The sequence below is a fragment of the Sarcophilus harrisii genome, chromosome 3, assembly GCF_902635505.1.
Source record: "Sarcophilus harrisii chromosome 3, mSarHar1.11, whole genome shotgun sequence".
NCBI lineage: Eukaryota > Metazoa > Chordata > Mammalia > Dasyuromorphia > Dasyuridae > Sarcophilus > Sarcophilus harrisii.
Genome location: NC_045428.1, coordinates 195638762 through 195652164, shown reverse-complemented (window position 1 = coordinate 195652164; position 13403 = coordinate 195638762). Strand labels below are relative to the sequence as shown.

General features: G+C 33.8%; 1 protein-coding gene across 3 annotated transcripts in view; it reads right to left on the bottom strand.

Annotated features, from left to right (window-relative positions):
• CTPS2 (CTP synthase 2) overlaps positions 1 to 13403 on the bottom strand; it is a 156375-nt gene that overhangs the window by 122243 nt on the left and 20729 nt on the right. The window lies entirely within an intron of this gene.

Here is a 13403-nt window from a genome sequence, read left to right as displayed (position 1 = left end):
ATAGGATACACAGGCAGAGGGAAAGAATCTAGGGATAAAGATAAGAAATTGGACTAGATAGATACTAGCAGAGATAATAGAGAATTCAAGTAATATCACCAAAAAAGCTGAATGTAGCTGGCCACATCTATTAGAAGATATTTAATATATTTCCCCTAAATTAAGTTCAAAAAATGTTTTCAGAAGTAGACATTTGGTATGTCCCTATTGCTTCTAAGATAAAGATAATTTTTTTTTAATTAAAGCTTTTTTATTTACAAAACATATGTCTGGGTAATTTTTCAACATTGACTCTTGCAAAATCTTCTGTTCCAAATTTTCCCCTCCTTCCCCCCACCTCCTCCCCTAGGTAGCAAGTAGTCCAATACATGTTAAATATGTTAAAATATATGTTAAATCCAATATATGTATACATATTTATACAGTTATCTTATTGCACAAGAAAAATTGGATCAAAAAAAAAAAAAAAAACCTGAGAAATAAAACAAAATGCAAGAAACAACAACAGAGAGAGTGAGAATGCTATGCTGTGTTCCACACTCAGTTCCCACAGTCCTCCCTCTGGGTGTAAATGGCTCTCTTCATCACAAGATCACTGGAACTGGATTGAATCAACTCATTGTTGAAGAAAGTCACATCCATCAGAATTGATCATCGTATAGTCTTGTTGTTGCGGTGTATAATGATCTCCTGGTGGTTCTGCTCACTTCACTTAGCATCAGTTCATGTAAGTCTCTCCAAGCCTCTCTGAAATTATCCTGTTGGTCATTTCTTACAGAACAATAATATTCCATAACATTCATTATAACACAATTTATTCAGCCATTCTCCAATTGATGGGCATACATTCAGTTTCCAATTTCTTGCCACTACAAAAAGGGCTGCCACAAACATAAAATATAAATTCCTTATCCTGTATTTTTTACATTCAAATTTTTAAAGCCCTTACACATTCTGTCTCCAATTTATTCCATAGGCCTCCCTTTTCATTCTTTCTAACCTGTAGCCAAACTGGCCTATTTGCTATTTTCTGAAACTGGCATTCAGTTCCAACCACATGCATCATGATTATTACAGTCTCCCATCCCAGAGGCCCTTCTTACACTCTCTTTCCACAATTAAGTAAGCTAAATCAATAGGTCTCCTTTCACAAATCTCATTCTGCCTGTCCCTTCTTCATCATTTCATCAACTGCATTATCACAGAGGTATCATAACTAGCTGCTCTGTCTCCACTCTTTCTCACAACAAAATTATTCCCTGGGACTGCCACAGTAAGGTGTTTTGTTTTGTTTTCTCTAAAATCCCTAGGGTATAAAATACCTTCTCATCTATACCTCTCAGAATGCTTAACTTCCAAACTCGACATAGATGCCATCTCCCAAGGGAAGACTTTGATGAGGACTTTTGGGAGTACCTTTGTTAGCAATCTCCCTTCTCAAAATATCTTTTTTTTTTTAAATAAATTTCTTATTCGTTTTAAACATACGAAACAAGGGGGAAAAAATCTCTATGTACACAGCAGAACATGAGAAAGATTCAATATAAAACAGTAAATTTCCATTTTAAGAAAACCTATATAATAAATAGCACAAATTGTTTTTTGAAGCTACCTAGCTTTTTTTTTTTTTGCTTCCTTCTCGTTTTCTTTTATTCTCTGCTGTACACTTTTTTCTCCCTCCCTCTCCCCCATCCAAGGTTACAATTAAAGATGGAAATAAAACACACAGAGATCTCTATAAACATACATGCATATACACATATACATTCATATACATATATGTAAGACCAAACTATGCATATTTCTACTTGTCATCTCTTTCTTCAGAGATGTCAACTTATCTTTCATTTATACATTCCCACCTTATCTCCCTCCAATAATAAAGTTTTTGAGGACGGGGCTCCTTTTTGTCTCCGTGACTTGCACATCTAGTACAGCACTCTGTATATAGTAGGCACTTATGAATTGAACAGCAACAGATTATAATCATTCTCCAAATATCATCTAAATAAGTTAACTAGAAATACTTTTAAAACTGAAATAATTCTCTGTCAAAAATTAAGGTAATTTTAAATTTGTCTAGACTCGTAATATTGAAGTGTTTATTATGGAGTAAGTGCTGGGCTATGGAAGGACTATGGAAGATATGAAAGAATTCTAACAAGAATACTATATGCTCCTGGAGTCCCGGGGCCTGAATAACTCATTTGGTATTGCAGGTTACCTATAACTGACTTAGATTAAATAAGTTTGCAATCCAGATAAGAAAATAAATTTAAAAAACAAAATAAAACAAATTAAATAAAATTAAGTGCTACATGGCAGGGTGTAAAGACTAAAGCCAAAAGGTGAGAAATTCAGCAAAAGGAGATAGATCACTGAAGGATATATATGGAAAATACGGAAATTTAAACAGTCCTGCTATGAAATCACCTACTTCCATCATTTAAACTCTCACCTCTAAGGCCCCTGGTCTAGCTACATTTTCAAAGCTACATTCACAGGTGTTGTGAGATCCAAATGGAATGGAAATTGAAAAGTATTTTGTAAAGTGTTACATAAATGCTAGTTGTTATTATTATTATTATTATTATTATTATTATTAGCTTCCAATTACCAGGTCCCCAGTCTGATGATGATTCATTACCTGAGCTTTCTACTACACTGCTAATTAACTCACACAATTTTACAAAGAGAGAAGCTAAGTGGCACAGTAGACAGAGTTCTCCTGACAGAGAGCCAGCCTCAGACATTTACTAACTGACCCTGGGTAAGTCACTTAATGCTGTTTGCCTAAGTTTTCCCATCTGTAAAGTAAACTGGAGAAGAAAATGACAAACCATTTCAGTATCTGTGACAAGAAAATACCAAATGGAAGTCACAAAGAGTCAGATAGATCTCTACAGTAAAAATGTTTATAGAGTTATATTAGGGGGCACTGGCAAAAGTTTAAGTGAGTTGGGGAGTAAGGGGAGGGGAACATGCAAACACTTTTAAATTTAGTCTGCATTATTAAGTCAACTTACATTATTAAAGTCAGCAAACAACAAATCAAGTCCTAATTTATAGTGATTATAAATTTCTCAAGTTTCACAGTGAAAATTTGACAATGATTGTTCCAACATATCCATATCTATATATCTACTTTGCTGTCACTCAAATTTTGCATGTTTAAAACTAATTTCATTTTTCCCCTACACCCAAGAGAAAGACTATCTCCATGGTATCATAATTCTTATAGTTATCCATCATGGAGTCATCTTATATTCCTTACACTCTTTCCATAAGCAGGTTTCATTTACCTGTTCCTGACTCCAGGGACATCCATCACATCACACCCGGATTACTGTAGAGAATCAGGTGTTCTACCTGCAAGCTCTCTCCTCTCAAAACCATTTCCTGAATCTGCCAAATTAGGCTTTCTAAAATAGCAGTTAAATCATGTTACTTTCCTGCTTTAAAAAAAAAAAAAGCTTTCCAAAGCTCCCCCATTGTCTACTAGATAAAAGTCCAAATTCTTTAACCTGGCATGTGGAAGTCTACAATCTGACTATTATCCAACTTTTTTTTTTTTTAACTTCTCTGAACATAAATTATAGCTAGAACTTAAACTATAACTATAGTTAATGTTTACTTATTAACCCAGGTTCAAACCTGGACCATTCCCACTTCTGAAACAAAATCGAACTTTCCCCATCACCTTTTCTATCAAAATCCTATTCTATCATTCAAAGGCCTTCTCAAATCTTAACCTCCCATACTAATGATGAAAGAAATTTTCCAGTAGAGAAGAGACAGACTCAAGATGCAGAATGATACATTCCATTTTCAGACGTGATCAATGTGGGATTTTGTTTTGACTATACTTATTTGTTATAACGATTTTCAGCCTTATTTTTTAGCTGAAGGGAGGAAGTTAAGAAGAGAAGGAAGTTTTATTAAAAAAAAAAAAAAGGAACAAAAAACAAACAAGAAAAGAGATCTATCTATTGAAGCATTTAAAAGAAAAACAAAAGAAATGAAGGAAGATCTGAAAGAGGGACATGACCAAGGTAATTTAACCTTCCATACTAATGATGAAATAAGTGACTAACTTTCTACTAGAGAGGTGATGAACTCAAGATGCAGAATGACACATACCATTTTCAGACCTGAACAAAGTGGGATTTTGTTTTGATTATACTTATTTGTTATAAACATTTTCAGCCTTATTTTTTTAGTTGAAATGAGGTTAGAAAGAGAAGGCGAAACATCCAGAGTTTTGCAAAAAACAACAGCAACAAAAAACAAACAAAAAAAAGAGATCTATTGAAGCATTTAAAAGAAAAAAAGAACTGAAGAAAGATCTGAAAGAGGGAAAGACAACCAAGGTAACTTTAAAAGTAGAATGTTAAACTTTTAAAATATTTTAAAATTTGAATTGAATTAGATTTATTTATTTAAAAATAATATTAGTAATTTAAAATAAAATTTAATTTTTAAAATGCTTTAAAATATATTTAATGTCATATCAATATTAATATTTTTAATCTGTATAATTTTGTCACAAAATATGGTGATATAATAAAATATAATATGTTCACATTATAAAATATATACTTTTAGTAGAGATAGAAATTTACAAGACTTGTGGCTGATAGGGTGAGAGAGGAATTAAAAACAACTGCAAGGTTTTGAGCTTGGATGTCTGGAGCGTGATGTAAAAACTACAATGTTCTTATTAACAGAAATAGAAGAGAATGGAGGAGGCACTGGTTTGGGGAAAGAATGCTTGGTTCTGTTTGGAATATGTTGAATTTGAGTTAATGGTAGAACGTGAAGATGTGGAGATAGAAATATCCAGGAAGACATTGGAGATGTAGGACTGAAAGTTGGGAAAGACAGAAAGGAGTCCTCAATTATCCCTTTTTAAATATCTGTTACATGTAAAAGTGGTGCCATACCAGAGAGGCAGCATGGGCTAGGACACAGTACAAGAGCTGAAGTCAAAAGACTTAGACTTGATTATTATCTCCAGTGCTAATTATATGCCCACTGAAGGTCCCTTAATGTCTCTGAATCCTAGTTTCTGTTAAATCAAAGTAAATGCCTTATATTACCTATTTTACAGAGTCTTAAAATTCAAATGATTTAATGTATATAAAGGGCATGAAAGGGAATAAGCAAATTAAACACTTACTGTGTGCCAAACACTATGCTTTATAATTATCTCATTTGATTCTCACAACAATCCTGGGAGATGTGTGCTATTTTTATCCCTATTTTACAGTTGAGGAAACAGAGGCAGATAGTGGTAAAATGATTTGCATAGAGTCACATAGCTGATAAGTGTCTGAAGCCAGATTTTGAACTCATGTTCCTAATTCCAGGGTGACAATCTATCCACCCTAACACCCTGGCATATTTTCACAGTCATTTTTTTCTGTACTACTTTATATACAGAAATGCTTTGGGGGTAAAAAAGGCAGGGGTTGCTTACAAATAAAAACTACTGGCAATGATCTCATTTTGGCTTTGCATTTATACCAATAAATTTGTGGTTATATTTTGTTCCCTCCTCTCTACCACAAAAAAAAAAAAAGTAAAAATCCTCAAAAATAAAAACTATTATACATTTTCTATCCTTATCATCTCCCAGGACTCTCCTCCTCCCACTTCCAGTGCGCCTTAGAACTCTCTCAAACATTCATTAACTGAATGAGTAGGATTTAGATTGACAGTTTAGAGAAAAGTTTCAAATAGGGGGGAAAAAAAGAGTTAAATTTTACCTTAATTCAACATCATTTATATAATCAAAATAACCTTATCGAATTCTATTACAAATATTAACATCACTCTAATTATCAGACCAAAGATCAATTCCAAATAGGTAATAGTGTACTCCTAAAATATGAAGCTAAAATAAAATTATCTTCTTACCTACACATAATTCATACCATAAATACATAGTTAAATATAATAATTAATTAGTGAACTATTAAAATATGAAGCTAAAATAAAATCATCTTCTAATTCACACATAATACAGAAATACAATACACTTAAAATGGATCAAGATTATCATCTAATTTCCATATTTTATAGATGAGGTAAATTGAGAAGTTAAGGGTCTTGCTCAAACTCATACAAGTAGTGAATAGCACAGCTGAACTCAGATCATAGTAATATTACCATCTTGGACTCTTGCCATCACTACACTTTAAAAATAATAATAATAATACCACCTTTATAACCAAAGAAAAACTAGAAATCACTATTGACTACAAAATAGAAAATTTTGATTATATCAACTTGAAAAGTTTTTGTACAAACAAAACTAATGCAGGCAAGATTAGAAGAGAAACAATAAACTGGGAAAACATTTTTACAGTCAAAGGTTCTGATAAAGGCCTCGTTTCCAAAATATATAGAGAACTGACTCTAATTTATAAGAAATCAAACCATTCTCCAATTGAAAAATGGTCAAAGGATATAAACAGACAATTCTCAGACGAAGAAATTAAAACTATTTCTAGCCATATGAAAAGATTCTCCAAATCATTATTAATCAGATAAATGCAAATTAAGACAACTCTGAGACACTACTACACACCTGTCAGATTGGCCAGAATGACAGGGAAAGATAACGAAGACTGTTGGAGAGGATGTGGGAAAACTGAGACACTAATACATTGTTGGTGGAATTGTGAACACATCCAGCCATTCTGGAGAGCAATTTGGAACTATGCCCAAAAAGTTATCAAACTGTGCATACCCTTTGATCCAGCAGTGTTTCTACTGGGCTTATATCCCAAAGAAATCTTAAAGAAGGGAAAGGGACCTGTATGTGCCAAAATGTTTTTGGCAGCCCTCTTTGTAGTGGCTAGAAGCTGGAAAATGAATGGATGTCCATCAATTGGAGAATGGCTGAATAAATTATGCTATATGAATGTAATGGAATATTATCGTTCTGTAAGAAATGACCAGCCGGATGAATACAGAGAGGCTTGGAGAGACTTACATGAACTGATGCTAAGTGAAATGAGCAGAACCAGGAGATCATTATATACCTCAACAACAATACTGTATGAGGATGTATTCTGATGGAAGTGGATTTCTTTGACAAAGAGAAGATCTAACTCAGTTTCAATTGATCAAGAATGGACAGAAGCAGCTACACCCAAAGAAAGAACACTAGGAAATGAATGTAATAAACTGCTTGCATTTTTGTTTTTCCTCCCGGGTTATTTATACCTTCTAAATCCAATTCTCCCTGAGCAACAAGAGAACTGTTTGGTCTGTATACATATATTGTATCTAAGATGTTCTGTAACCTCTTTAAAATGTAAAGGATTGCTTGCCATCTGGGGGAGGGAGTGTAGGGAGGGGAAAAATCAGAACAGAAGTGAGTGCAAGGGATAATGTTGTAAAAAACTACCCTGGCATGGGTTCTGGCAATAAAAAGTTATTAAAAAAAAAAAAAATACCACCACCACTCCCAAATCTTCTCATAAATGTTAGGGATGGCTACTAAAAACACATTGATAAGATCAAGGGGAAAAGGCATGATGAGACATGCCACTGGATATTTCTGCAACTAACTATAGCCAAAACAGCAAGTCACTTGAGTGAAGATGATTTGAAAAGGCAATTGTGAAATTATATATATATTTTTTAAACCAGCAGTGAACAAAATATTTTCAAAACATTTCTTATTGAAATGAATTGTATTAAATTAAGTAACATTTAATTAAATTAAATCTCATTGAATTAAATTAAGTAACATTCTACACTGTATTTTTAGGGACAAAATGTCACTATTTTAATGCTAAGGATAAAAAAATGTTTTTCTTAGTTTGGAACTAATATTAAGAGCCCCAAGTGGGAGGGGCTACCAGTAGGTCTAAAAAGGGACAAACTGACCCAAATTTGAATTTGAGCATGTCAAAGCCTTCACTCGAACTGATGTTGGATATACATCTAACTTAGGTCAGATAGGAAGTTGGTGTGCAGTCATTTTAGTCTTATCTGACTCTTCATGTCTCCATGGGGGAGAGTGGGCAGAGGAGGGGGTCTTCTTGGCAAAAATACTGGAGAGTGTTGGCATTTCATTCTCTGGTTCATTTTGCAGATGAGGAAACTGAGGTAAACAGGGCTAATTAAGTTACTTGTCTAAGATCACACAGCTAGAGTCTGGGGGCAGATTTGAACTTATGAAGATGAGAACATAGGACTGGATCAAGTCTCAAAAAAAAAAAAGTTGAAATTTTTAATGAATGATAAATTGATATAATCAAACTATGCCATGGAAGTCCCTAAGAATATAATTTTTCAAACAGAAAAGAGAAGTAAAGGGACTGACATACAAAGAATATATATCCTATCAATTGATGAGGACAACATTCCCAATTAAAAGGATAAACAGATGTTAAAAAATGTTTCAGGGGTAAATTACCTGAATTCAAAAATCAAAATAGATATATTCTCTAAAATCAAAAAATATATACTCTCTACATAGTTAACATTGGTTCTTACAGCATTCCTAAGGTATCAGATTCTGAAATTAGACCTTTAAAGTTATCTGCTTCTGCACTCACATGGCCAAAAATGAAATTGCACATATCCTGTCAACCAACTGGAAAGTTTTCCTTTTACAACACAGGAATAAAATTCAGTCCAGTTTTCCTACCAAGAATCTCCCAGTGTTATTAATTGTAATGGGCCAGACAATCCCTATATTTATGCCCACCTGCATTTTTGATTTCCTTCACAAGCTAATTGTACAATACTTCAGAGTCTGATTCTTTTTGTACAGCAAAATAATGTTTTGGTCATGTATACTTATTGTGTATCTAATTTATATTTTAATGTATTTAACATCTACTGCTCATCCTGCCATCTAGGGGAGGGGGTGGGGGGGTAAGAGGTGAAAAATTGGAACAAGGGGTTTAGCAATTGTTAATGTTGTAAAGTTACCCATGCATATAATCTGTAAATAAAAGGCTATTAAATTAAAAAAAAAAAAAAAAGATATATTGGAGAAAAATTTCATGAGATGAATCTAACATGAAAAAAAAAAAATTGTAATGGGCCAGAACTCTGGAGAAATATACTTGAGGCAAGGATTCTTACAACAAAGTGTTACCTCAATGGAACTGATAAGACAATGGTTAACTAGTTTAGCATGGTGATTAATAATTCTTTAGTTCATATGATTGATTTACTCTTACAACAAATAATGGTTCGTTAGTGATATAAGGATTGGCTCATACTCAGGATAATGAATGGATTTAATTGTAATAGAATATTTAAGAGGTCAGAGTCAGACCTAGAGGAGGACTACACAAAGACTTGAAGACAGAGACCCTCATGGTGGCTGGCCTGTCCTTCTTCACTTCTCCACTGAGACGAAGGCCTATCTGAAGGTCCCCCATAAAGCTAGCCCAGCCCCAGGCAAAGGAGACAGACTGTGAAGGTGATAATAAAGACTTTGGACTTTATTCCTAACTATTCTTGTGGTAATTATTCTGCTGAAACCAAGACCTCCAGGAAGCTAACCAGGACAATACAACTAATGATATATTTCTAAATCCTAAGTCTTCACCCCACCTCTACCTCCAAAGGTCAGGAAAACAAACTCTGTACTAATTATTTAATTGTACTTGGATTTTTAAGATGGTTTAATGACTTCACTTCTGGCCCTCTTCTTGTTACTCTAGCTAATGAGATATTCATCTATACCCATCCATAGATATCTACAGAAAGATGATGGTATAGATACATATAGCTATTTAAAGATAAATGTTAAGACAGACAAATGGTAAATCAATTGAGATGGTAGCCTGATGATGGGTCAACTGATAGATAGCAAATCTAGCTATCAATATAGAGAGCTAATCAATTGAGACACCTATTATCTGTGGATCATAGGCAAATAATGTAACCTCTTAGCACTTGTTTTCTCATCTGAAAAAAGGGGGAATAATAATACATTTCCTACCATTATCTATAATTTATTTACCTCTATGGGCCCATTTTTAATAGATGATAGATTATTCTCAAGCAGACTTTGTCTTTGAGAAATAGCATTTTAAATGTAAAGTATAATGTTTATAGAATGTATCATGTTCATGTAAAAGAGTCAGGGCTGTCTGATGGGAAGATCACTAGAGTTAAGCAGCATGCTGCTGAGAAATGGTCCCAACCCCTGGCTCTCCAAAAAGAAAATTATTGCTCAAAACACTTTCTTTGTTTCTTTCTTTTATTTATTTAATTGCAAAGCAATCAGGGTTAAGTGACTTGTTCAAGGTCACACAGTACATTTGGTCCAAGATCAAATTTGAACTCAAATCCTCCTAACTTCAGAACCCATACTGTCTTCACTGGGGCATCTAGTTGCCCCTCAATATAGTCTTGAGTTTAAGTTGTATTACTTATATTTTCCCCATCATTTTCTTAAATCTAAATTATCAACAAAACACTAAGTCAAACCCTGATTTATATAGTATGTGACAAATTCCAAGATGTAAATGCTCACCCTGAAATTTTTTAAAATTGCTAAAGTTGGTTCAAGTTGGCTCCAACATATCTTTGCTGGATTTGGACTAATAAATGCCTGATAAAATCCTTTTTTAGTTTTGAATTTTATTATCCTTTAAATCAGGTTTACTTCAAGGCCTAGGTTAGAGATCCTATAACGCAGAGCTTCTTAAACATTTTTCATTTTCAACCACTTCATGCCAGAAAAATTTTCATATGATCAGGATATATAAGCATATTAAATAGGTATACAAATCAAACATTTACTGATAACAAATCATAAAAAAACTTATTTTAAAACAATTCTTTGCTATGCATATAATTTTACCATGTGTTAAAGATAAAAGAAAATTTGCATAATAAGGAAATGAATGTTATTTATTTTTACATAAAGTATTAAATCTTGGTGAAATATTTGATATTTTTTACTGCTATTAAATTTTTCACAACTCCCATATCCAATTACATAAATTCATATGGCAGTTCACAATTCAAAGCTTATCAGCCCCTACTACCCTTCAACTTCTATTTTGTCTCCTTTAAGATTATCTTCACTTTACATTGTCTATATCTGCATGCTGGCTCCTTCATTAGAAAATGAGTTTCTCCTGAATGGATGTCCATCAGTTGGAGAATGGCTGAATAAATTGTGGTATATGAAAATTATGGAATATTACTGTTCTGTAAGAAATGACCAACAGGATGATTTCAGAAAGGCCTGGAGAGACTTACACGAACTGATGCTGAGTGAAATGAGCAGGACCAGGAGATCATTATATACTTCAACAACAATACTAGATGATGACCAGTTCTGATGGATCAGGCCACCCTCAGCAACAAGATCAACCAAATCATTTCTAATGGAGCAGTAATGAACTGAACCAGCTATACCCAGAAAAAGAACTCTGGGAGATGACTAAAAACCATTACATTGAATTCCCAATCCCTATAGTTATGCACACCTGCATTTTTGATTTCCTTCACAAGCTAATTGTACAATAATTCAGAGTCTGATTCTTTTTGTACAGCAAAATAATGTTTTGGTCATGTATACTTATTATGTATCTAAGTTATATTTTAATATATTTAACATCTACTGGTCATCCTGCCATTTAGGGGAGGGGGTGGGGGGGGTAAGAGGTGAAAAATTGGAACAAGAGGTTTGGCAATTGTTAATGCTGTAAAGTTACCCATGTATATATCCTGTAAATAAAAGGCTATTAAATTTAAAAAAAAAAAAAAAAATGAGTTTCTCTCCTCTAAGATTATCTCCTCTTTACATTGTCTGTATCTGCATGCTAGCTCACTGATTGGAAAGTAGTTTCTTCAGGGCAGGAGGACCTTGTCCTTAATGCCTTTCTTTTTATACCACAGTGCTTTATCCTATGAGCCCAAGGACTGGCTTAATAAATAAATTTAATAAAAAATAAATAAAATAAAAAGTGCTTAATAAATGCCTGTTGACAAACTAAAGCTGATATATTTAAATATATCGGCTTTACTGGATAGCAAATTTTCTTCATGACAGGTTAAAATGTTATTTTCTAACCTCCTAAGTCACATTTATGGAAGTTCCAAAAGTGTAGATAAGGAATAAGCTCTCACAGCCATGGAATTCCAATAGATTTGGGATGGAAAATGCCATCCACATCCAGAGAAAGAACTAAAGGGATAGAAAAATAGTATTTTCACCTTTTTGCTTGTTTGTTCTCTTTCTCATGGTTTTTTCCCTTTTGGTTTGATTTTTCTTGCACAACATGACAAATATGGAATTGTATTTAAAAGAATTACACATTTAATCTATATCAGATTACTTGTCTTGAGGAGGGGGAAGATAAGGAGAAAATTTTGGAATATCAAGTCTTACAAAAATGAATGTTGAAAACTATCTTTGCATATATTTTGAAAAATAAAAGATATTCAAAGATGAGAAAAATTCAATTTTTGAATTTCAATTCAAAAGTTCTCATATACTTGGACAACTTCTGTATGTATGTGTATACATGTGTGGGTGTGTTTATATTTGTATGTACATTACATAGTACTATATAGTACAGGAGAGGGGGAAAGAGGGAAGGGAAACACAGAAAGAGTAGACAGAGAAACAAAGACAGAGGGAGGGAAGAAGGAAGGGAGAAACAGAGACAGAGAGAAATACACAGAGAGAGAGAAAGAGACACACAGAGACAGAGAAAGAGAAAGAAGAGACAGAGACAGAGACAAAGAAAAAAACAGACAGAGACAAGAAAGGCAGAGAGAGAGACAGAAAGACAGAGAGAGAAAGAGAGAAAGAGGCAGAGACACAGAGAAAGAGAAAGGAATGGGGTGAAGGATACAGGGAGGTAAAGAGAAAGAGGGAGGAGGAGAAAAAGGGGGGAGAGAGGGGAAGAAAGAAGAAAAGAGAGGATTATGGGAAAAGCAACATTGACAGACACAAATTCTATATTCTAAGGCCTCAGACTTATACTTGGACAATCATGAGCATCCTGGCATCATGAACAACTTGCTGTATTTGAAGTCCAGGTATGTGGGTCTGAATCCCAGCCTTGCGCTTGCTAGTTGCTACTTGCTATATACAAGTTAGCGTGATCTTAGGCAGATCACTTGTTTGATCATCTATAAAATATGAGAGTTGACATACCCTTTGATCCAGCAGTGTTACTACTGGGCTTATATCCCAAAGAGATTATAAAGAAGGGAAAGGGGCCTGTATGTGCACGAATGTTTGTGGCAGCCCTGTTTGTAGTGGCTAGAAACTGGAAACTGAATGGATGTCCATCAATTGGAGAATGGCTCAATAAATTGTGGTATATGAATATTATGGAATATTACTGTTCTGTAAGAAATGACCAACAGGATGATTTCAGAAAGGCCTGGAGAGACTT